We start from the raw sequence: 24,522 nt of genomic DNA on the forward strand, positions 1-24,522 counted from the left end.
TAGTGTAGTGGAATGATGATGTGTTATGCTTGAACACATACATACATATTTTAAAGTAAGAACTTTACAATCACAAGGTGCATCAATGTAAATTAGTTTTTTTTTAGTCGCTGTGGTACTGTTATCAATAGTATGTTGCAGTGTTTCAAAACTCTCAGTACAAGACTCCCAACTGATCATACTTGTAAATCATTAAAGCTTGCATTCAAAGCAAATGATTCTAATTTCATTTGGCTTGTAAACATCTTTCACTACAAGATTTCACATTACACTGCAAGCCACAAGATCACATTTCACTGTTTTCACATTACAGTAGTCAAAAATGTAACTAATATTACCCATCAATTTCAACAACTATATCCGTAATTCCTATCCCATAATCAGAAGTGTGATCAATGAAGACATGTTCCCCAATCATCGATGCAAGAAACAAACTTTTATGTATTGCAACATTAAGGTTTTTTCTAATCAAATACTGAAAAAAAAAACAGAGCTGAAAAAAAATGTATTCGGTCTTCTGGATTTGGCCATAAGTTCTCGTCCACATCACAATGTATGTTTTCATAGTTCACGCAACTTGGGAAAAATCTTCTTGAATGTTGAATCCAAGCCTGACATTGGTCAGCAGTGATGTCATCACAAGCCTCATCCATGGTCTGAAGGAGGGTCACATGCTGATGGAAATAGTGGTTGTTGACTTTTCACCTCCATGATGAAAATAATTCCTCAATAGGGTTGAGGAAAGGAGAGTATGGGGGCAGATATAGGGACAGGAAATGGGGATGAGCCCAAAATCATTCCTGAACCACCTCTGCATGGTGGAACCTAACATTGTCCCACACAATAACATAGGCGACCTCTTCACCCTGACACACCGGCTCAATCATATTTAGGAAGTCAATGAGAGTAGCAGTGGTGTAGGACCCCAAAAGGGGCCTACGGTCCTACCACCCCATCATCTGATATGGCAGCACACATGGAGATTTTTCCCCCACATTCTTCATGCACTTGAACGGTTGCTTGTTGGCAAATGATATTCCGCCCACGGCGTCTGGTTTTAGCCAGGTTGAAGCCCGCTTCATCAACAAAGAGAAACTTGTGATGGTTCACAGCAGCATCAAGCTCCATCACCCTCTAAAACAAATGTTACAGCAACTAGCATTTAGATCAAACATTTGCAATAGTCACACTATATAGTGCTGTACCTGAACATATTCACCCGTAATTGTTTCACCCGGTCGTTGTTTCTCTCAAAAGGCACCAGGTAAATATGTTTCATAGATACCTGGTGCCTTCTCAAAAGGCGGGCAATAGTTGGTAGGCTGATGGAGGCCACATTGGCAAAGGTATCGTTGCTGAACACAATGGCTTGGCTAGTCTAATGTCATTACGAGCCCTCACCATCACTACCACCGCCAACTCCTGATCGTCAGTCAGCAAATGCTCGCCGCCACCTGTAGGGGCCCTCCTCTCAATTCTGAGTATAGAAATTAGTATACCATCAATCCATAGGTACCATATTGTCTGAATAAATACACATGCATTTGAATTAATTTTCATGGTACTGTAAAGTGCATAGCTTTCTTGGCGAAATGTTCTCATGATCAAATTGATAGTACTTCTTTTCAGATGTGGGTTCACTAATCTGACAGCCTCTGCCATGGTAAGACCTCTATTAGTCTATATCCACGACGTTCCCCTTCCGGGATTGCTCCGTTGCCCCTCGGAAATTCTGCCGGGTTTCACTCTTTTTGGCCGGATGACTGGTACCTTTGGTACCGATTTCTTTTTGTTGGAATTTTAAACTTCGTTGGATTTTTGAGGACTATGGTTAACTGCTCCTCAGATCTCTGCAGGGTAAATCCACATACTTGTGAGAATAGTACCATAGCGTCAGAAAAAAAAACTGTGTTGTTGTAGCTGTAGGCTACTTGAAATACTGAACAAAATTCAGTCTGGGCTGGAATTGTCTTCACACAGCTCTCATCAGAGTTTGACCTTCTGTTGATACCTGCACAGTATTTCCATGTTGACGTCGATACGTCCGGTGGGTAAGATCTACAAGATCTAATCTCAAATAGCTTGTTTAAACAGTTAACTTCAGTTAATATTGTATGTGGCGTTTTTTCTTCCGGGGTGCTGAAATGAAGCTAAGTTCCAGATGCAGTGACGGTGGCTCTGCAAAAAAGTGTTTTAAGCCCCCAACGTTGCCTTCCAGGCAGCTAACACTAACCCTAAACATAACCATTGCTGCGCTGCCTGGAAGGCGACATTGGGGGCTTAAAACACCAAACACTGACTATTTTGCAGAGCCACCGTCACTGCATCTGGAACTTAGCTTCATTCAGTTTATCTAATGTTTTATACATTTTTGTAGACTGAATATACACAGAAATGATGGTGATATTTAAATGTCTCCTTTTGTCAACAAATCCCATCAAAAGTGCAAAACCAACAATATATTGACTCTACTGATAAGTATTGTGTGTGTATCCAAAGCCTGATATATCATATTTCTTTTATTTTAAGATTATTTCTTCAGCGGGAACCAATGGACTCAGGGCAGAGAGTCACAGAGTAGGGAAGTCAGAGTATTGAAAGACAAACTAACATTGTTTTTTTTGTCTTTTCAGATTGAATTCACCCTTTTTCTTTTAGCTCATTATGCCTCCTTACATCTTCTCTTTTCCATCCTCCAGCCTGTGACCCATAAGTCATGTGTGTTCCAGTCACTTACAGTAAATGCCGCTCTGAGGAGATAAGGAGTGAGGCGAAACAAGACTTCCAGAGGAGGTTGGAGAGAGGAAACATCGGTGTATCCATGTGGAAATCCTTCAACAGGAATCTGCAAAACCTTCAGTGGTTATGTGTTCATTGAGTGGTCACTGCAGCTGATTTGTTGGAAATGTAAAATGTGGGTAATGTGGAAATACCATTACTGCATTATTAATATCTTTGCATGACTGCAGTAGCCTAATGCAGTGGGCGTATATATTTATATAGGTATTGCTTATATTGCTTTTATAATACAACTTTTCTTTTCAATTGCATCTTTTTCAATTGCTGCCTCTGTCTATTGTGGTCATAAACAGGTTTTATTTGTCGGTTTTTGTTTTTTGCCTGTTAATCACAGTCCATGATGCTGGCATTCTATCTAGAATTAGAATTTGTAGACCTACATAACACACTAAAATATTTACAGGAGATCTTCAGCATACTATGGATTAATAAAAGAATAATTTGGACATGAAACGCGCCAATACAATTAGACACGTAACTACAAGGCAAATGCATGTTCACTAAAGTGTGATTTATGTTTCTGCGGAGGTTCCACAAAAAACTTTCGCCCGAGCCTACGTAAGGGGCCTGAAGTTTATACTTGTGTGTTAGTGTGTGCTTCGATCTCTTTAAGAGAATAGCAGGCCGGCATGTGTGTGTGGGGAGTGTGTGGTAGAGCGAGTGAGAGAGTGACGGTGAGTATCTTCGGAGCGAGTAGTGACTCTAGAGTCATAGTGAGAGAAACAAAGTGTCTCCCCTGTTCTTTCTGACCACGGTGGGAGATCTGGAGCAGGAAAAGTTCACCCTCTCCTTGATTTCATGTTGTTTATGGAGAAGGAGAACCCGGAAATGAGTCGGGGGGGAAATGCAATGCTACCAAGCCACTGCCGAGCTACGTGCATAGCCACGGCATCGATTTAACGCAAAAGCATAAATCGGCCTTAACATTTAAACATGTATATATTTCACCTCCCACATTTTCATGCAGGCTTGTAAATGTTACAAGGAAATATTTTCTGTTATCATTGCAGCCATACTGTCAGATCTCAATGCAATGGAGGTGAATGCAATTGTGTTTGTTGTGCTCATAGCTTGGACAAATGTTAATTGACTTTAACAATTAAAAAAAAGAAAAAGAAAAGTGTCCTCATTGCTATAGATAATCCACAGATTGCATAGTCCCTGTGCAGCAAGGTTTGTCATGGGTACTGCACAACAAATCCACTAAATTGTTTGTAGTTTATACCTGCCCTTTAAAACGAAACACTAAAGCATTGAAAAATAAATCTATTCTATGATGTGACATTATGGATAAGGTTTGGTTAAGTTTAGGCCCAAAAACAACTTGGTTAAGTTTAGGGGAAGACCATTGTTTGGGTTAATTATTACTTTGTTAAGGTTAGGCGTTATGGTTTGTTGTTATGGTTACGATAATAAACCCATTGTTAAGGTAACAAAATGGGCTTGGTCCTGGTTGATATAAATACATGTTGCCTTGTGGTAGGAAACAGGAAAAGAACAGCATCTTCCATGTGAAAGTCCCATGTTTTGTTGACCCATCCATCCTCACATTGGACATCGTTGCTCTATAACGTTATCGGACGTCCTCCTTTGCTACTGATAGACTAGTTATAATTCTTTCAGCCGCTAAATGGAACAGTCTTTATTAGTCTCATACTTTAGTCGTTACTTGTAGAGCCAAAGTTGATTTAAAAGTGAGCTTCTGTAAAAGTGGAACTTTGGATATTTGGGATTTTATCAAGCTAGTGACCTTTAAATTAGTTACTTGAGAACTGGTTGAAACCACTCAGGGGTGTGCCAGTCTTCACTACCACTTTGCAGTGAGTCAACTCTTTCAAACACTTGTACAAGGACACTTCTTTACTCAGTAGCTGTTAGTCCTTTTACTGGTTCAGCAAATACACATTTTATATATTAATACACCGTAAAGTTAAGAGTTTGTGTTTCATCCATGGGCATGCTTGTGAAACATGATTATAATGTCGCATAAAGTCTGGAGATAAGTTTAACCTCTGTAAGAGGGTGGATTGCCTATTCCCTAGTGGGTCTGCCCACTGAAACAACTGAAATGTAGTGTCCCTCTATGTAAACCCAAACCCATAATGATTGTTTATCAGACTATTATAGGAAGAGTTGCTGTAGCTGTCCTCATACTTCCCCTGAACCAAGCCTAATGGCATCAACAGTCCACTGTGCAGACTGTACTTTGCAGTACACTACAGTACAGAATGACCTAAGTGTGTGTTTTGTATGCTTGATATGTGTGCAATCACTTAGGCTTGTCTGCAAAGTCATGGAGTGTTGGTTGGAGGATTGACGGATGTGTCTTTTCTCCTCTGTTAGGTGCTTACAAAAAAGAAAGATGCAAGCTATGGATATGGAGTGATTGAATGTACAGCATACATCCATTCACAGAGAGAAAGCCAACCCGTTCTCACTTCCAACTCGTAAAATGTTGACGCTTGGTCAGTGTCTCTCAGTGTCAGATACCGATGCAAGAGACTTTTTGCGTCAAAGGCACCTGACCAAGCATCACTTTTTGATGCAATGGGAGTGAGAATGTCTTGAGAAAGCATTCATAGCTAACAGAGGCTACACTAGAACAGTAATTTTTATTTTTACTATCCCAGAATGTATGTGTGGAGGGAGCCGGAACTTACTCCGCAGCGCTGTGGAGTAAGGTCTGGCAATTCAAGACTAATTCTAGTGAGGCTACACTGAGGAAGGCAGTTGTTTATAATTAATAGGAACTTGTATGGTAGGCTGACCCAGAGGCTGCAAAGTGCCTGTCTAGGAATGTATTGCTGGTTTGGACACAAGGGCTCTGTGGTGTGATGTTGTTCCACCACTGTATACATTGACATGTTAATGCACTTTATTTTGTAGCCACATCAACACTACATTTTGGTTTAAAAACAAATATCTTTCTGCTATTATGTGAATTTTCAACTTCTACATCCATGATTTTCAACCGCAGAGTAACGTCAGACAATCTGCATCCTGTTTAAAACGGCACACGCATGCCCATTGTATGCCAATAGTCATGTGAGATGCATTGTCAGTCGTATGGACCGAGATTAGTTCTGTTACTGGAGCTAAAACTATTGTTTGGAAAAAACACTACTTGAAAATGAAAACGTAGTAGTGTAAGTATAGCCTAATTCAATAGGTCTATCTAATAACATTATCATCATCATCACATACCATTTTTCTTTACCTTTCTTAAAAATGTAACCCAGTAAGGTTTACTCTGAGTACATTATAACTGACCTACTGTTTCCTTTCATCTAAATATATTTTTACACAAGTAATGGGGAAAATGTTCTTTTAAGTAACAGTACTTTAACTTGAGTAATATTTTAGTACTCCTCCCATGCCTGGTTGGAAGTTGGAACTTAAACCACTTTGGCACCATGGCATGAGGGTCTTTCCTACCTTGACAATCTCATAGTCATGGTCCGGTTGTCAGAGTGGGTGGTTGTTGAAATGCTTACATGAGAAGGTTTGACATTGATCCACATGGTGGCTCTTCCTAATTGCATACCTTTTGACACCTGCAAAGTATTTTTTATGCACTTGCTGAAACAGATTTGATGATCCAAATGCTAATATTAGCACACAACAACGCACTTGATACTTGGTGCGTCATACACCTTTGCAATGTTGCATCAATGCAACACTGCCTCTATTTCTCTTTTCTGCAAGCTATCCTTCTTTTGTATCAATGATAGGCTTCTGCAGTTGTAGTAACTCAATTTAATTGGCTGCCACAACCAGTGGAGCAAAAAAGAAAAGACTTACTCATATTGATCCAGTTTGTGTTCATTGTAATAGAGGTTTTAGGAAAATACAGTCTGAAACAATTGATGACTATGATTACCAGGCAAGACAAAAACAGGCATACACTGTTCTGAGAATCTCAACATTATCCCACACTATATGTTCATTTACATCATATTATATTATCTTGGCCTGGAGTCCAACAACAACAATTTAGGTCGTAATAGTGCGTTATGGGTTTATGGGTCATGCTTAGATTACCGCCACTGACAACTCTTTTAATGAGAAGGCCTAAAGGGAGCCTCATTAAAAAGTGAAACAATAAGCAGCTACAGCCAACTCTGAAAGTCTACAGTCCCAAAGGCTCACCATGTTTTACCATCCAAATGATATCATTAGTCAAATTGTGTTGGGATGAATGGATATGTAATGGACAATACCTTATATCATACTCTATCATCCTCAATGCACTGAAGAGTGGGCCATCCTCAGCTTTAACCTTAGGTGGTGCATTATGGTTTGGACTTTAGTGAGTGGGCGGCTAGTTCAAATCATTATTAAATTAATCAGGAAGCTATGGAAGCCCGCAGCAATTCCCAGGGCAATCAAATTAAGAGATGTTTTCATGTAATTATAATGTATAGTGCCACATCTCATGTTTCTTTTTAGAATGTTGTATTTGTATGAAAACTGTCACAGTCAAGAAATATTTACCCCTGATTTCTATCTTGCATTTTCTTTTTTTTATTATGAAGTACAATTATCTTCTAATTAGGATATATTTAATACCAGTTGTTTACATGTTTTAGCCGACACTACATCAGAGCCAACAATTTGCAAAATATTCTGCTGTCTTCTAAAATTTGGAACATATTACTTCTAGAATTGCAGTCATCAATTGGTTACCTTTCATTTACTTTCAGTATGAAAATCAATGAGCAGATTGTTGAAACCTGCTTGAGGCAAGGCAAGGCAAGGCAGCTTTATTTGTATAGCACATTTCAGCAACAGGGCAATTCAAAGTGCTTTACATGAAAACAGATTAAAAAATTTAAAACAGATAAAATACAAGAATAAAAGTTACAGTGCAGTATAAGAAATGAAACATTGAAGAGCAATTAAAACAGTTAAATATATAAAAGCAGATAAAATAGGAATTTCTCTTTATATGCTTATATAGATTGTCATACAGTGTCAACAATGCAACTTCATTATAAGAAATGAAGTTATTTAAAGAAAGGCAACATCAAATAGATAGGTCTTCAGCCTTGATTTAAAAGAACTGAGAGTTGCAGCAGACCTGCAGTTTTCTGGGAGTTTGTTCCAGATATGTGGAGCATAAAAACTAAATGCTGCTTCCCCCTGTTTAGTTCTGACTCTGGGGACAACAAGCAGACCTGTCCCAGACGACCTGAGAGGTCTGGGTGGTTCATAGTGTACTAGCAGATCAGAAATGTATTTTGGCCCTAAACCGTTTAGTGATTTATAAACCAGCAAAAGTATTTTGAAATCAATTCTTTGATGCACTGGAAGCCAGTGTAGAGACTTCAGTACTGGAGTGATGTGATCCACTTTCTTGGTCTTAGTGAGGACTCGAGCAGCAGCGTTCTGAATCAGCTGCAGCTGTCTGATTGATTTTTTAGGAGACTCCGTTACAGTAGTCTAGTCTACTGAAGATAAAAGCATGGACAAGTTTTTCCAAGTCTTGCTGAGACATAAGTCCTTTAACCCTTGATATATTTTTAAGGTGGTAATAGGCTGACTTTGTAATTGTCTTAATGTGGCTGTTAAAATTCAAGTCTGAGTCCATGACTACACCAAGATTTCTGGCTTTGTCTGTTGTTGTTAACATTATCGTTTGAAGCTGAGTGCTGACTTTTAATCGTTCCTCTTTTGCTCCAAAAACAACCACCTCAGTTTTTTCTTCATTTAATTTAAGAAAGTTCTGGCACATCCAGTCGTTAATTTGTTCAATGCACTTAGTCAGTTGTTGTATTGGACTATAGTCCCCTGGCGATAAGGTTATATAAATTTGTGTGTCATCCGCATAACTATGGTAACTTATTTTGTTGTTTTCCATAATTTGAGCCAGTGGAAGCATGTAGATGTTAAACAGGAGAGGCCCCAGAACTGAGCCTTGGGGAACTCCGCACGTCATATTTGTATGCTCAGATGTATAATTCCCTATAGACACAAAGTAGTCCATATTCTTTAAATAAGACTCAAACCACTTTAGTACTGAGCCAGAAATGCCAACCCAGTTTTCCAATCGGTCTAGTAATATGTCATGGTCGACCGTATCAAATGCAGCACTGAGATCAAGTAATACCAAGACTGAAATTTTGCCACTATCTGTGTTTAAGTGGATGTCATTAAAGACTTTAACAAGAGCTGTCTCAGTGCTGTGGTGTGGTCGAAAACCCGACTGGAAGGCATCAAAACTGTTGTTTAGTGACAAGAAAAGGTTCAGTTGTTGAGAAACCGTTTTTTCAATGATTTTACTTAAAAATGGAAGGTTTGATATCGGCCTATAGTTGCTCATTAGTGACGTGTCTAGCTTGTTCTTTTTTAAGAGTGGCTTAATGACTGCAGTTTTCAGGGCCTGTGGGAAGATACCTGAGAGAAGAGACGTGTTTACAATCTGTAGAAGATCTGTAGCCAAACAATTTGCAACATTTTTGAAAAGGCCCGTTGGTAGAATATCAAGGCAGCAGGAGGAGGTTTTCAGATGTTGTATAATGTCCTCCAGGTTTTTACGGTTAATCATATGAAATTGGGTCATATTGGAATCTGTTTTGCCTGGACACTGTGACAACACATACCCTGTACTCGATATGGAAGCACTGACTGTTTGTTTAATTTTCTGAATTTTGTCATTGAAGAAGGTGGCAAAATCATTGCAGGCCTTTGTAGATAAAAGTTCAGATGCTACTGGTACTGGAGGGTTTGTTAACCTATCGACAGTAGCAAACAAAGCACGTGAATTATTATTGTTTTTGGCAATAATGTCCGAGAAGAAGGACCGCCTTGCATTCCTCAGTTCCAAATTATAAGTGCGAAGTCTCTCTTTATAGGTGTTGTAGTGGACCTGGAGATTAGTTTTTCGCCACCTGCGTTCTGCTTTTCGACACTCTCTTTTTTCTGTTCTTACCAGTATGGCATTTCTCCATGGAGATCTTTTCTTATCAGAGACAGTTTTTACCTTAATGGGAGCAATGGCATCAATAACATTTGTAATTTTACAATTGAAATTGTCTACAAGCTCAGTGACTGAGACCCCTGAGAGGGTGGGTGTGGACGAGAAAAGCTGAATGAATGTTTCACTGGTGTTGTCAGTGATATACCGTTTTCTTATTAACTTTGTTTGGACACTTTTTTGCACAGAGATAGTGCCATTAAAGAAAACACAGGAATGATCAGAGAGAGCAGCATCAGTCACCACAACCTTGGAAATGTTCAAACCCTTCGAGATAATCAAGTCCAGAGTGTGCCCCTTGTTGTGTGTGGGCTCCGTCACATGCTGAGTCAGTCCATAGTTCTCAAAAATACAACACAGTTCTTTTGTCCCTCTATCCTGGGGGTTGTCAACATGAATGTTGAAATCACCAGCAATAACTACACAGTCAAAGTTAATACAGATTAAAGACAGCAGTCCACTAAAGTCGTCAAAGAAGGATGCACAGTATTTAGGTGGCCTGTAGATAATTAGAAATATAGGTCGAGAGGGGGACCTTAGCTGAAGAGCCACATATTCAAAAGAAGCAAAGTTTCCATAAGATATTTGAGTACATTGGAACGAGTCGTTAAACAAAATGGCGACTCCACCTCCTTTCTTATTCGCTCTATTCTCACTCATAAAACTGAAGTTAGGGGGAGCTGACTCAATGAGAACAGCATCACTGTTATTATGGTCTAACCAGGTTTCAGTTAAAAACATAAAATCAAGATTGTGTTTAATAATAAAATCATTGATTAAAAATGATTTACCCGCCAAAGACCTGACGTTTAGTAAGGCTAATGTTAGTGTGTTAAAATAATTATCTGTCTCGTTTTTTGGGACAGGCTGTGGCTGACGAGGAATGGATGCTAAATTTGCTAAATTGGCAGTTAAGTGCTTCTTTTTCTTACTTAGCGGATTCACCATTCTTTTTCTATTACCTATCACAACATAGATTGACGAAGAATTGAATACACAGGGCCCAGGCTTGTCCTGGAAAGAGTCATGAGTGCCACTAGGCATGCAGCCTGGGCCCAGCACATATCAGTTAAAGCTTGTTTCATTCTGTACACAAGCATACTTATCAGTCTGTTGAGAGGGAGTTAGCTGCCGTCCTGGAGGGGGCAGAGGTGCCTGGCGTTTTACTTTCAGTGGTTAAGTCCAAACAGGGTCAGTTTGATGCTGGGGGCGAGTGATGGGAGAAGGTAGTGGGGTAAACTTGGTTCCAGCATCTACCAGCTGCTCCATCCGGTCAGTGAACCCCAACATGTGGCAGGGGGAAACAGGGGAAAGGGTGAATGGGGAGAGCGATGGATCATCAAAGGCGTCGGTGTTGGTAAGGGGGTTTGAGGAGTGTTGGACGGGTGAAGGGGGTTGAGATTTCTCGTCTCCGCTCTGAGGTCCTCCATGGTCAAATCTTTGCTCAGGTGGGGGCTGTGGTGGATCACTGCCGCACTTTGTTGTGTCTTCCTCTTGTTTTGTTTGTGTTGATTTATCTTGTCCTGTGTCCTTGGCTGAGGGAGCAGATGTGTGGTGCAGAAAGTAAAGTAGGCTAGAGGTGAACAGCTTTACTCCTGGCTTGTTAAGGAAAAGTCCATCTGCTTTAAAAAGATGTCTGCGGTCCCAAAAAATTTTAAAATTGTCAATGAACCGCAGAGAGTGGACGGTACATGCAGTTGAAAGCCATTTGTTCAGTGCCAACAGTCTGCTGAATCTCTCAGCTCCTATTCTGACTGGCGGTATAGGGCCACTGATAAACACCTTCGCGTTTAGGGAGCTGACTGTGTTCAGCAGAATCATGAAGTCACGATTCAGCACTTCAGACTGTTGCTTTACAACATCATGTGACCCTATATGCAGTATAATGTTTTTCACAGTTGGGTGTGCTGCCATGATATCCGGGATTCTTTGGGCTAAGTCAGACACCATGTCTTTGGGAAAACAGAGAATTTTGGTGTTTTTACTGCTTTTTATGTTTTTTACAGCAGAGTCACCCACAATCAGAGTTTGGTGCCCAGTCGTTAGCTTTCCCTGTAGATTTTTACTTTTTGAATTGCTCTCAGTCCTTACCCTGCTGTGTGACGATGAGACGCAATCCAGGTCATGTCCAGGGTCCTGCAGCAGAGGAGCAAATCTGTTATCCAGTTGCACACTCAGTTGTTGGGGAGGCATTTTGTTGCTAATTCTCCCTTTTGCAGCTGTCCACGGCTGTGTCCTACTGAGTACAGGGGTAGAAGAGGCGCTCTGCCTGGATGGTAATGCAGGCCAGCCGTTCATATCACAAATCTCAGGGTGCTGCGCCCTGCCCATTAGTCGTCCTTTCCAGGAAAAGGATTTACTCTTAGGCTTTGCACCAAAAGAGTTCCAGGGAGGACTACCACTTGTTGATTTGTTACTTATTCCACAGCCCTCCTGTTTGTCCGTAGTCTTGCTGGTGCTAGTTAGCCGTGTGTTGGCATGCTTCTGTCCATTGTTTTGGGTCAATGGTAAAGTGGTGTCATTCCCACATGATCCGTTCACTTCCAGGTTTACTTCTAACCGTTGAATTTTGGTTTCCAGAATAACAATCTTCTGAAGGAGTTTGTAGTAGTCCTCCATGGAGAAGGGAGGCATCTTGCTGCTAATTAGCTTTAGCTACAATCACTTTAGGACAGGCTTGAGCTATTGGTAGGCCACGCTCACGCAGAAAAATGTTGAAATATGGCAATAGCCTACTATGTCTACAAAAAATGTATAGTCCAGTGATTTATAAGTATCCAAGAGCCGCTGCTCATAGTTTCTCTCAGAGGAAAAGTAAGATTATCAGCAGAAATATGCAAGCAGAGGCAGGAGCAAGCAGCAAAGCGTCTGCACTGTAAGAAGCAGGAAGCAAACCACTTGAGTTAGTGTATGTAATATGTTATAGTAAACCTCAAGTCTGCATTCATATACATCTTACACATATGACTGGAAACTAACTGCTGTCCACATCATTAAAACATCTAAAACTGTTCATGATTAAGTTTAGGAGCTAAACCTGCACAGACCTCACTGTCAATTTATTCAATTTGCTGTAATACAATATATGTCATCATGTCATACATGGTGATGTCATACAGGGTGAAGTAATACAGGGTGACGTCATACAGGGTAATGTCAGTGTAATAGTAAAAACTTACTTGTGGTCACTGACACACGGAAACCAACTGAAACTTCACTTTAGAAACTAAAATGTAACTGACAGCTGTTCTTTTCAAGCTTGGGCAAGTTGTAACATGAAAGGGGAGTAGCCTAGCAACAAGTGAACACTCACTGTCCATGCTAATGCTACTTGAGCCTTTTGCATACAGGGTGAAGTCACACATGGTGATGTCATACAGGGTGAAGTCATACATGGTGATATCATACAAGGTGAAGTAATACAGGGTGATGTCATACAGGGTGAAGTCATACATGGTGATATCATACAGGGTGAAGTCATACAGTGTCATATCACACAGGGTGAGGTCATACAAGGTGATGGTAATTAAAACATGTTAGGTTCACTTCTTTAAGATTGGGTTGGTATGTTTGGATAAATATTAGTCTCGATTTGCCAGACCTTCCTCCACCGCGGTGCTGCAGAGGAAGGTCTGGCCAGCCCACAAAGCATTCTGGGATGGGAGAAAAACATAATCTGGTTTATTGGCATTTCTTTAAACCAATCACAATCGTCTTGGACGTTGCTGAGCACAGAGAAAAGCTGCGGGAAGGAACTTGTTTTGGTGGAACATGTGTACGTTAAAAATTTGTTTTAGGTGTGCAACAGAAAACTCAGATTGGACAGATGTCTAGTTAGCTGTCTGGATTTACCCTGCAGAGATCTGAAGAGCAGTTAACCATAGTCCTCAGAAATCCACCCGAGTTTAGAACGCCAACACAAAGAAAGAGGAAGGTGACAGACGGAATTTCTGTCTGCAACGGAGCAATCCTGGAAGTGGAACGTCGAGGATATAGACTACATACAGGGTGATATCATACATGGTGATGTCATACATGGTGAAGTCACACAGGGTGATGTCATACAGGGTGATGGTAATTAAAACATGTTTGCTTCACTTCATTAAGATTGGGTTGGTGTGTTTGGATAAATATTGAAGTCAACACTGATTTGAAGGATGGGAGGAGTTTCAGTTTTTAAAATATGCTAAGGTTACTGACATTTAATTCTCATTTCACTTTTGTTTAAGGAAATATCCACTATGAAATGAATCAATCAATTTTATTTTTCATATGAAATCATACAAGGTACTATTCCCGTGAATGTTATCCCTTATTTTATTACATATAATAATTATATATTTTAGTTAAATGTAATATAAAAATGAAAGTTTATTTCAGTTTGCCTTAAACCAAAACCACAATCTGTCCCTATCCTTACCAGTTTTAGCCCTGTAAACCATCAGCAATATATAAATAGCAGTATATGAACATTTTGCAGGAGACAGGCTGGATATGAAGAGACCATCTTTACCACTTTACCATCCATCCATCCATCTTTGTCCGCTTATCCGGTCTCGGGTCGCGGGGGTAGCAGCTCCAGCAGGGGACCCCAAACTTCCCTTTCCCGAGCCACATTAACTAGCTCCGACTGGGGGATCCCGAGGCGTTCCCAGGCCAGGTTGGAGATATAATCCCTCCACCTAGTCCTGGGTCTTCCCCGAGGCCTCCTCCCAGCTGGACGTGCCTGGAACACCTCCCTAGGGAGGCGCCCAGGGGGCATCCTTACCAGATGCCCGAACCACCTCAACTGGCTCCTTTCGACGCAAAGGAGCAGCGGCTCTACTCCGAGCTCCTCACGGATGACTGAGCTTCTCACCCTATCTCTAAGGGAGACACCACCCACCCTCCTGAGGAAACCCATTTCGGCCGCTTGTACCCTGGATCTCGTTCTTTCGGTCATGACCCAACCTTCATGACCATAGGTGAGGGTAGGAACGAAAACTGACCGGTAGATCGAGAGCTTTGCCTTCTGGCTCAGCTCTCTTTTCGTCACAACGGTGCGATAAATTGAATGTAATACCGCACCCGCTGCGCCGATTCTCCGACCAATCTCCCGCTCCATTGTTCCCTCACTCGCGAACAAGACTCCAAGGTACTTGAACTCCTTCACTTGGGGTAAGGACTCATTCCCTACCTGGAGAAGGCACTCCATCGGTTTCCTGCTGAGAACCATGGCCTCCGATTTAGAGGTGCTGATCCTCATCCCAGCCGCTTCACACTCGGCTGCGAACCGATCCAGTGAGTGCTGAAGGTCACAGACCGATGATGCCATCAGGACCACATCATCTGCAAAGAGCAGCGATGAGATCCCCAGCCCACTGAACTGCAACCCCTCTCCACCCCGACTACGCCTCGATATCCTGTCCATAAATACTACAAACAGGATTGGTGACAAAGCGCAGCCCTGGCGGAGGCCAACTCTCACCTGAAACGAGTCCGACTTACTGCCGAGAACCCGGACACAGCTCTCGCTTTGGTTGTACAGAGATTGGATGGCCCTGAGAAGGGACCCCCTCACCCCATACTCCCGCAGCACCTCCCACAGTATCTCCCGGGGGACCCGGTCATAGGCCTTCTCCAGATCCACAAAGCACATGTAGACCGGTTGGGCATACTCCCAGGCTCCCTCCAGGATCCTTGCGAGAGTAAAGATCTGGTCCGTTGTTCCACGACCAGGACGGAATCCGCATTGTTCCTCTTCAACCTGAGGTTCGACTATCGACCGAACCCTCCTTTCCAGCACCTTGGAGAAGACTTTACCAGGGAGGCTGAGAAGTGTGATACCCCTATAATTGGCACACACCCTCTGGTCCCCCTTTTTGAAAAGGGGAACCACCACCCCGGTCTGCCACTCCTTAGGCACCGTCCCAGACTTCCACGCAATGTTGAAGAGGCGTGTCAACCAAGACAACCCCTCCACACCCAGAGCTTTAAGCATTTCTGGACGGATCTCATCAATCCCTGGGGCTTTGCCACTGTGGAGTTGTTTAACTACCTCAGCAACTTCCACCCGGGAAATTGACGACAATCCCCCATCATCCTCCAGGTCTGCCTCTACCATAGAGGGCGTATTAGTCGGATTTAGGAGTTCCTCAAAGTGCTCCTTTTTCTATTACCTCCTCAGTTGAGGTCAACAGCGTCCCATCCTTACTGTACACAGCTTGGATGGTTCCCCGCTTCCCCCTCCTGAGGTGGCGAACGGTTTTCCAGAAGCACCTTGGTGCCGACCGAAAGTCCTTCTCCATGTCTTCTCCGAACTTCTCCCACACCCGCTGCTTTGCCTCTTTCACGGCAGAGGCTGCAGCCCTTCGGGCCCTTCGGTACCTTGCCACTGCCTCCGGAGTCCTCTGGGATAACATATCCCGGAAAGACTCCTTCTTCAGTCGGACGGCTTCCCTGACCACCGGTGTCCACCACGGTGTTCGTGGGTTACCGCCCCTTGAGGCATCTAAGACCCTAAGACCACAGCTCCTCGCCGCAGCTTCAGCAATGGAAACTTTGAACATTGTCCACTCGGGTTCAATGCCCCCAGCCTCCACAGGGATGCACAAAAAGCTCCATCGGAGGTGTGAATTGAAAGTCTGTCGGACAGGAGCTCCTCCAGACGTTCCCAATTTACCCGCACTACCCGTTTGGGCTTACCAGGTCTGTCCAGAATCTTCCCCCACCCCCTGACCCAACTCACCACCAGATGGTGATCGGTTGACAGCTCTGCCCCTCTCTTCACCCGAGTGTCCAAAACATACGGCCTCAGATCAGATGAAACGATTATAAAATCGATCATTGACCTTTGGCCTAGGGTGCTCTGGTACCAAGTACACTTATGAGCATCCCTATGTTCGAACATGGTGTTCGTTATAGACAATCCATGACTAGCACAGAAGTCCAACAACAAACAACCACTCTGGTTTAGATCAGGGAGGCCGTTCCTCCCAATCACGCCTCTCCATGTGTCTCCATCATTGCCCACGTGCGCGTTGAAGTCCCCCAGCAGAACTATGGAGTCCCCCACTGGAGCCCCATATAGGACTCCACTCAAGGTCTCCAAGAAGGCCGAATACTCCGAACTCTTGTTTGGTGCATATGCACAAACAACAGTCAGAGTTTTCTCCCCCACAACCCGCAGGCGTAGGGAGGCGACCCTCTCGTCCACCGGGGTAAACTCCAACGTAGCGGCGCTCAGCTGGGGGCTTGTGAGTATCCCCACACCCGCCCGGCGCCTCACACCCTGGGCAACTCCGGAGAAGAAAAGAGTCCAACCCCTATCCAGGAGTATGGTTCCAGAACCGAGACTGTGCGTAGAGGTAAGCCCCACCAGATCTAACCGGTAGCGCTCCACCTCCCGCACCAGTTCCGGCTCCTTCCCCCACAGAGAGGTGACATTCCACGTCCCCAGAGCCAGCGTCTGCTGCCCGGGTCTGGTCCGTCGAGGCCCCTGACCTTCACTGCCACCCATGTGGCAGCGCACCCGACCCCAGCGGTTCCTCCCACAGGTGGTGGGCCCATGGGATGGAGAGATGGATGCCACGTAGCTTTTTCGGGCTGTGCCCGGCCGGGCTCCGTGGCAAACCCGGCCACCAGACGCTCGCTGACGAGCCCTCCATCTGGGCCTGGCTCCAGACGGGGGCCCCGGGCTTCCTCCGGGCAGGGTCACTCCATCTCTTCCTCGGTCACTCATAGGGTTTTTGAACCATTCTTTGTCTGGCCCCTCACCTGAGACCACTTTGCCTTGGGAGACCCTACCAGGAGCACAAAGCTCCAGACAACACAGCCCTCAGGTTCATAGGGACACACAAACCTCTCCACCACGATAAGGTGATGGTTCCAGGAGAGGTCTTTACCACTTTACCCTGACCATAATTATAATACCTGATATAATTTGCTTTTATTTCATCCTTGGAGGATATCAATGTTGCACAGACATGTTACAGTTGTTTAGGGAACGTACACTAGCACCCAGTAACCAGTAGAGCTTTGACTAATCACTTGATGAACAGTTGATCATTTTCCAACAATCATTAAATCATTTATCTATAAATAGTTTTTCATAAACAGTAGCCTCTAAACAGTAGGCTCTACACCGCTTTGGCAGAAGACGGTCAATGTAATGTCAGACTAAATAAAACACCACTGACATCCTCTGTCTCTATAGCAACCATGCCCTTGTGGAGCAGCATTCTTCTTGCCAGTTCTTCTGTATTTACGCTTAAGCTTGGGCAATATGCTTTTGTCCTGATTCAATTCTTTCACAATACATGGGCGCCGATTGGATTTGTATTGCAAATTCATTTTATGCGATTCTAGAAGTATTGGGATTTGATAGTATTGAGTTTTGCAATTTTCTTTTCCTTCTTTAACAAAAACACAAGTTGAATAATACAATTTTAGAGACACTATATCATGAGACATTTCTAAAAACTAATTGTTTTCTAAGAAGAATGCACATCAAGTCAGTCTGATATTTATTTACTTTGTAAAGAAGAACATAACATGCTGCTTTTTCTGCGTTCCATCTGTTTAGCTGTAAACAGATGTGATGTAGTCGCCATCGGTGGTACTATATACAGAAAATATTAAGGTGAGTCATTGGTAAAATAAATTAAAAAAAGAATCGATTTTAAAAATCGTCATGAAAAAAAAAAAATCACGATACATACAATTTTCCATTTTTCCCCCACCCCTAATCTATGCACAGATTTGAAAGAGCAGCATTTTACAAAGAAGCCTCCTTAGACGGTGCTGAGCTACAATGAACAAAAGCCATTAATCAGAGCCAAAGTTTCCTCCAAATTGAGAACACTGCGTCCCTTGCATCCCACTTCTTCGCCGCCTTGTCATTATAAAACATTTATTTGCAGAGATACTGCACAACATTACAGGGGAAGAGAAGTGGGGAGTGCAGCCCCTAACAGAGTACATTTCCAATTAATTGACATTAATGCAGCATTATGTGGTGTTTTCCTCTCCCACTCCTCATAATGGCCGCCACCTGACTGCTGTATTGTCAATTAAAACATAATACAAATTGACTTAAGCAGTCAGCACTCAGAGATTAGGTTACCCAAAAACAATTAAATTGGAGAAAGAAAGCAGAGAATGGTAATTCATGATCTTTTTTTTTTCTTCATTTCCTGCTGTCACATTAATTTTGTTATATTTAATGACATGGCGGTTGTAACCGCAAGAAGCTTACAGATGTTCATAATCATCTAGGTGTCTTGATTGTACTATGTACTATATGCACCAGGGAAGCTATTCTATGTGTGTGTGTGTGTGATGCAAATGTGTTTGTTGGGAGTTGTGGCTGTATTATCTGTTTGGCAGTGATTGAGTGTGGCAGTAAAAAGGCACTGAGAAAGACGCCGGGATGTGGGATGATTGCTGGATGGCTTCGCAGAGAGCCGAGGTAATTTCCCTCGCCGCCAACTCAACTCTGTCGTTTGTCAGCCACCACTTGCGCCGCTGGCAGCTATTGTGCCAACAGCAGTCAATCACGCAGCTTATGAATCCTAGCCGCAGTCAGTCGCCCTGCTTATGAATCCGAACAGCAGTCAATCGCTCAGTGTAGGAATCCATTGACACATCTGGTGGTTCCAGCTGATCACATGAATACCTAGCGACAGGACATCCTGGAGGCAGGCAGAGATTAATCACAACAAATACCTCTATACAAGAAGATGGCTCTGTGGGACAAAATATTCCCTATAACCAGTCCTGGAAATTATGGACTGGAAGGTTTACAGATTTGCAACTACAGAAATAAAATGATAAGCATTAATGTATATTCTGACATAATTGTGTGTAAAAGGTAAGATTACCAGTAAGTAACATTTTAGATTTAGAAAATCAATAGTAGTTAACTATTTCCATTTTCAAATTGGTTACGGCTAGGAAAGAGGTCCGAGGTCAGGTTTAAGGTGGAAGACATACACCACAAAACTATTTCAATCTCCTAACAGGTTCACAACATTTTTGATGTGAGCTTTCTTCTGAGTGAAAAAGCTAATTTGGCTGTCAAAAGTCTTGTTTGTTTGACCCATTCCCATATATAAACCATGTAAACCTATTCTGGTACAACCTTAAAATACAATTATGAACCTGAAAATGAGCATAATATGGGTGCTTTAATGGACTTTTTTCCGTCTTGATAGTAGGCCACATGACTTCCTGCTTTAACACTAGAACGGCCATGACGGTGATTTTGACCGTTTTGAAATTTATATGTGTAATAACTTTGCTAAATAAAAAAATACAATCCTGCTGCTGCCTGACTTTTCCTAAAAGAGTCTGCATTTTAATTTAAAATAGTTTTTATATACATTACACAAAAGGCAAAGAAAATACAATCACTTTTACCTATTTCGGCCATATACGGTCATATTGACCGCTCGGATTTTCGCGGTATTGTTTTAAATTTTTCGCGCGGTTGAATATGCATCTCGGTTGCTTAGTAACTACCATAGTCTCTGTCAGAGAAACGTAACTAGCGGTCTCGAGTAACAAGTGTGGGCATCACCGATGGGCCGAAGGCAAAGCCAGAGCCGGTAACGTAGGATACTACGGCGTGGATGGACTCTGTTCTGAATCAGAAGGCAAACACCGGGCGCTCGCTCTGTGAAAGGTGCGGTACACGTAGATGGCCGGTAGGTGTCTACGTGTTCATATAACTTTATACATCCTCGAACTGGCTGGAATCGTTGCACACATCCTCTCCAAGGAGTGCACCAGCAGTAAAATTGTCCGGAGGAAGTTCATGCAGCAACTGGCAGAGGAGCTGAGAGTGGAGTTTATGGAGGAAAAAAGGGCAGCGGCGCACGGTCCGAGCAGCAGCGCACCGCAGCAGACGCCAAAACGGAGGCAGTGCCAGGTTATGTTATAGCTAAATGTTCAAATAAGATAGCTATTATGAATTAAGTTAAATGAATTTCCACACCATATTTTTCAGAATATTAATGTATGAAATAATTACGGTTTACTATGATATGAATTATTGAAACACGTATTACTACTCAAATGTATAATTAAACTCGTTAAAATGTACATTTCGGTGTTATTACGTTTTTCTAAAGATATCCTAACACAATACATAATACAATATTGCAATTAGGTATTTATCATGAGAGATTATAGAGTTTGGAATCTGGCGGTCAAAATGACCGCTCACGGCAGTTCTAGTAGTTATGGAATTCCGGCACTTCTAGTGTTAATCCAGTCATATTTACTACGCCCACTAGAGAGTGCCACCAAATAATAAACATGAATGTTGGTTGTAATTGATGCTTGTCCAAAAGACCTATAGGGTCGTTTTTCGGGGAAGGACAGTCTCCGTTTTTCCATGACACATCTCACGCAACAGATACTCTCTCATCTTTATCAATACAGCTGTCTGCACCGGCTCCATGCAGGCTCACAGGCGTAGATCGGTCTACCAAACGTCTATTTTTTCAACATTACGCGCATAAACGCGAGGTTGATGCACAATAAAAAAGGCCTGGATAATTAAATGTATCTACATTTTTCAACCTAGGCGGAGCAAAGGTGTTGTTTCTCTGTACAGAGTCAGAGATCAGCACACTATGCTCCGGTTTATAATCCCACTAGTCTCGCATTGCCAGACCTTCCTCCACAGCGCTGTGGAGGAAGGTCTGGCTAGTCCACACAGCATTCCGGGATGGGAGAAAAACGTGCTCTGGTTTATTGGCATTTCTTTAAACCAATCACAATCGTCTCTGGGGCGGCGCTGCTAAATCACCTCGGCAAGGAACTTGTTTTGGTGAAACGTTTTAGTCGTGCAACAGAAAACTCAGATTGGACAGATAGTCTACCTAGCTCTCATAAATCGACTAGAGTTTAAAATAACAAAATAAAGAAAGCGGAAGGTAACACACATCCGAGCAAAAAGAGGGACATCCGGCGGAATTTCCGGCGGCACCGGAGCAATCCCGGAAGTGGAACGTCGTGGATATAGACTATAATCCCACGGACTCTCCCTTCGCTTTTGTCCAGCAGCTGGGAAGCAAGACATGGCAACTTCTTGGGTATTGAGGGGCTGCAGTGCTTTTTCATGGACAAACTGAAATCACGCTGTACATTTACTGCCATTAACTTTGCTCTAATCGCCAACACCTCCCTGCCATGCTGCTCCAGGCTTTAAAATTTGTGGAACAGACGGAACCAGTATAGACATTTGCTTCAGTGTCGCATGAACGCTGTCGGCAAGCACAACGCTGACGTGACACTTGCGGTCTAGACGCCGTGTAAGTCAGGATGACTACCAGAAGTCTTAAAGAAAACACAGTATGCTTTTTCGCTATTTTCTGTCATATCTATAATGTTACATAATGTTACAATGTTGGGTGTTCATATTAAAACGTGGCCAAAGCTTCAATTAATTCCTTTCCTGAGTCTGAAACTCAGGTAGCAGCACGTACCTCGGCCTGTCTGACTGACATCTCTTCTTGGATGTCCACACACTATCTGAAACTCAACCTCGACAAGACTGAGCTCCTTTTCCTTCCAGGGAAGGGCTCTCCTACCCAAGACCTGACTATAACAATTGACAACTCTATAGCAGTCCCCACCAAGACTGCTAGAAACCTGGGTGTAACACTTGACGACCAACTCTCCTTCACTGCTAACATTGCTGCAACCACCCGATTGTGTAGATACATACTGCATAACATCAGAAGGATACGTCCCCTTCTAACGCAGAAGGCGGCTCAGGTTCTGGTTCAGGCTCTAGTCATCTCACGTCTAGACTACTGCAACTCCCTCCTGATTGGCCTGCCTGCATGTGCCATCCAACCCCTGCAGCTCATTCAGAACGCAGCAGCTCGACTTGTCTTCAACCTCCCCAAGTTCTCTCACACTACACCGCTCCTCCGCTGTCTTCACTGGTTACCAATTCGCTTCAAGACACTAGTACTTACGTACAGGGCCACGAACGGATCAGCACCCACTTACATCCAGAACATGGTCAAACCATATACCCCAACCCGCCCACTTCGTTCTGCATCAGCCAAACTGTTGGCTGCCCCCTCACAGCGAGGGAGAACTAATCACTCAACGAAATCCCGACTGTTCACTGTCCTGGCTCCCAAATGGTGGAACGAGCTCCCCATCGATATCAGGATGGCCGAAAGCCTACACATCTTCCGCCGAAGGCTAAAAACGCATCTCTTCCGACTACACCTCGGATAAAAAAAAAAAAAATTCTTGAACTTGCACTTTCGAACCTGCACTTTCATTTGTCTCTTTGTAGCTTTGCCTATTTAAAGCTACTGTATTTGCACTTACTACTTGTGGTCTGGAGTTTGAACCTTCACAGTTGAAAGCACTTAATTGTAAGTCGCTTTGGTTAAAAGCGTCAGCTAAATGACATGTAATGTAATGTAATGTAATGTAATTAAGGAGATAAATTCAGATTTCCCACTGTTCTGAACACTCTGGTTTCAACAGTTTTTCCTACTCTCGGCCCAGAGTGACTTCATACTGGCCACTTTTCTGTATATGGTCCAAGAAAAACGGTGTTCGCGAGTACTACTTAAGGGGAAACCCAAACCACAAACTAGTGGTTTTGGTGTCCACTGTCGTCACCACAGGACAGTCACCTTTTGTCAGCTAAACTCAACGGCAATGGCTGCTGAAACGACCGCAACTTCACTTTTTCTCTGCTAAACTTATCTATCATGGGACCGGTTGTTATGTGACCAGCCGGCAGCCACCGTAATTTTGCAGGGTATCATACGAATGGTGCCTACGTTTTCAAACGATATCATACAAACCCGTTCATGAGAATCCATTAACGAGATTGATCTATCTATACGAGTTGTTTTACATGAACCTATATATTTCTTTGAGTTGAGTTTGAATGGTAATTGCCATTAGCAACAGTTACTGCATCTTGCCTGTCGACTTTAAATGATGTTGGACAGAAATATCACCCACTACTGGGCATACAAAAGAAAATAACCTTCCCTCGCGAGCAAAAACACCACAAAATGAAAAAGTTAATTGAAATGTCAGTCTAATTTAAAGCTAACGAGTACCAGACACATACAAATACACAATGCAATAAAGAAAGTATCATTTACATTTTTAAATGGCTGGAAATACAGTGTGTAGGACACCTCCTCTTCTGCTATTAGTAGCACTGCAATTGTTGAGTAAGGTTAATGATGTAGAAATTGGGGTGATGAGTTGAAGACTGGTGCGTTCCCTGGCCTAGAAAGCTAGACTCCGCCACCTGTTAGCTTTGCCTCTGCCTCCTCTCCCGCAGCCTGCCTGTGGAGGATAACACTGGCCTGGCTGGCTTCCCACTGCAGTGGTTGGAGAATAAATTGATTCCACCCTGCCACTCTCTTATCATAACTGTCTGCCATTCTGTCACAGCAGACCGCAAATGCAATTCCCTAACCTTGGGGTAGACCAACCAAGGCATCTGTTACACTTAATAAAGTGTTGACCTAAATTTAACTCTACACTCAGCTACTTATGTGGTCCGGGGGGACCGGGGAACCAGGGAACCAGGGAGAGGGGTTTGCTTTTTGTTTATGAGTGCTGTCTCAAGTGCTCGTAAATTCATCTAAAGGGACATGAATTACAAATAAAGTATGGTTTCATCCTGTGTAGCTGTCGCACAAAAGCTGTGTTAAACGCAAACACTAGCTCTGTAACTTTTAACCATACAAAGGCAAATATCAAAT

The 24,522-nt window shown here is 42.9% G+C and overlaps 1 long non-coding RNA gene across 2 annotated transcripts; it reads right to left on the reverse strand.

Annotated features, from left to right (window-relative positions):
• Positions 1-518: 518 nt before the first annotated feature.
• Positions 519-19,992, reverse strand: LOC116066668. 2 transcript variants are annotated; one of them, XR_004898683.1, is made up of 4 exons: positions 19,982-19,992; positions 1,837-1,848; positions 1,206-1,355; positions 519-1,134 (listed from the first exon to the last, which is right to left on the reverse strand). It is a non-coding gene; the product is annotated as an uncharacterized LOC116066668 (long non-coding RNA). The 2 variants fall into 2 exon arrangements; XR_004109012.2 differs by lacking the exon at positions 519-1,134 and having other exon boundaries at positions 1,149-1,355.
• Positions 19,993-24,522: the final 4,530 nt, after the last annotated feature.

This window comes from Sander lucioperca, chromosome 10, assembly GCF_008315115.2.
Source record: "Sander lucioperca isolate FBNREF2018 chromosome 10, SLUC_FBN_1.2, whole genome shotgun sequence".
In the NCBI taxonomy this organism is placed as follows: Eukaryota; Metazoa; Chordata; class Actinopteri; order Perciformes; family Percidae; genus Sander; species Sander lucioperca.